This window comes from Rattus norvegicus, chromosome 10, assembly GCF_036323735.1.
Source record: "Rattus norvegicus strain BN/NHsdMcwi chromosome 10, GRCr8, whole genome shotgun sequence".
Lineage (NCBI taxonomy): Eukaryota > Metazoa > Chordata > Mammalia > Rodentia > Muridae > Rattus > Rattus norvegicus.
In genome coordinates this window covers 52,056,516-52,058,593 of record NC_086028.1, presented here as the reverse complement: position 1 = coordinate 52,058,593, position 2,078 = coordinate 52,056,516, and positions in this window count along the sequence as shown.

Genomic DNA, 2,078 nt, shown 5'->3' with positions numbered 1-2,078 from the left:
GCATTTTTTCAGTCTAGGTTTCCTCTTCCAAAATGCCTCTAGTTTGCATTAAGTTGACATAAAACTAACAAACACCAAGGGTGACCTTGAACATCTGACTCTTCTTTTTCCATCCCTGAAGTGCTAAGGTTATTTCCTGAAGAGCTTTGGGTCATTTTCATCACCCCTTGCTCCTTAGTTTCTCCACACTGAAGCACACTGTTCACAAACAAGTTTTAACCATAAACACACCTATTTGTTTCTATTACTATTTTTTGTTCATTGTTTTTAGACAGTCTTTCTATGTATTCCCATGCTGGCCTCAAAATCTTTTGGTTATTGTGCCTAGGCTCCCAGTTGCTAGGCCTATATATTTTTCTTTCTTGAACTACCTTTGTATTTTCTCTTTAACTGTGACCTTCTAGACACCTTCAAAGTCAGGTCTTCCTGACACTCCTTATTCAATTACATTATCTTAGAGCTTAATAATACACTAATTACCATAGTAACTTATGGTCATTGATTTACTTTCTATGTTTCCTGCTTCTTGATCAAGTCCCCGAGGTTAGAGGTCATGGTGGATTGAATGATGTGATGGTTTGTATATGCTCAGTCCAGGGAGTGGCACTAGTAGAAGGTGTGGTCCTGTTGGAGTAGGTGTGTCACTGTGGGTGTGGGCTATAAGAACCTCATCCTAGCTGCCTGGAAGTCAGTATTCTGCTAGCAGCCTTCAGATGAAGATGTAGAACTCTCAGCTTCTTCTGTATCATACTTGCCTAGATGCTGTCATGTTCCTACCTTGATGATACTGGACTGAACCTCTGAACCTGTAAGCCAGCCCTAAATATATGTTGTCCTTTATAAGACTTGCCTTGGTCATGGTGTCTGTTCACTTCAGTAAAACCCTAAGACAAATGAGAATGTCAATATATAGGCTCATGAATTTGAACACGTGGACTCCAATTGGTGGAACTGTTTGGGAAGGATTAGGAGATGTGTCCTTGTTGGAGGAGTTGTGTCACTAGGAAGTTTCAGAAGCCCATGCTATTCCCAATTATCTCTTTCTTTTTCTGCTTTGTGTTTGTAGAACAAGGTATAAGCTCTCAAGTTACTGCTTCAGTGCCATGCCTGCCTATCTGCTATCATGCTTCCCTTCATGATGATCATTGACTCAAACCTCCTGGAGCCATGAGTCCCCAATAAACTCTTCTTTAAGTTGCCTTAGGCACACTGTTATACCATAGCAATAGAAAACTCATTAAGATGGGGCTATGACACACATCCTTTTCTTTGTAGTTTCCAATGATAGTCCTGGGATACTAGCAGGAGGTTGGTGGGTATATACAGAATAGAGCTGGAGGAGATGACACATATATGATCCAGATAGGGAAGGGCAGCAGGATTTGAGGATGAAATGAGCTTTATGCAGAGAGAACTACATGGCATCTGTGTCAAGTGGAAAAAGCCCCGGAGCTGTTCACAAGCTAGCTCTTGTTCCTGATGTCAGGATATAGCCTCATCTGACATAATATGTTCTCTTCTATGGCTCTGTGCTGGGATGGAACAGATCAGATTATCTTCTTGCCCTGGGAAATAGAAACCGTAATGGGGTCAATAAGCAGTGACTGAAATTTTCACAGCCCTCTAGGGTAGAAGTTACTTAGAAGAGTTTCTTAGAGAGTTATGTGGGCTGCATCTTTGGGGACAAGGAGACCCTTGTTAAATCAGGGTTGGGAGTTTTCAGGACAGATGATGGGGTGGAGTTCTCAGGCTGTCCCATTCTCCCACATGCTGAACTGGTGATGCCAAATGAGAGTCTTAAGAAGAGTATTAGCAGTGTTCTCTTGAGGACACAGCAAAGCTTCCTTCCTTTGTCCATCACCTTCCTTTACTAGTTTCTGTATCTGAATCCTTTGACCATACCATCACTATAGTGACTTTCATCCCCATAATGGAGCAGCAGATTTTTGACACAGGATTTAACACATCAAGCTGTATTTTATGTATCACATTTTAAAGGCTTCTGAAAGATGACTTGTCATCTTATTAAAGTATGAATATGAATATATTATTCTTTGGTGCAAGGGCACGGGTTAGCA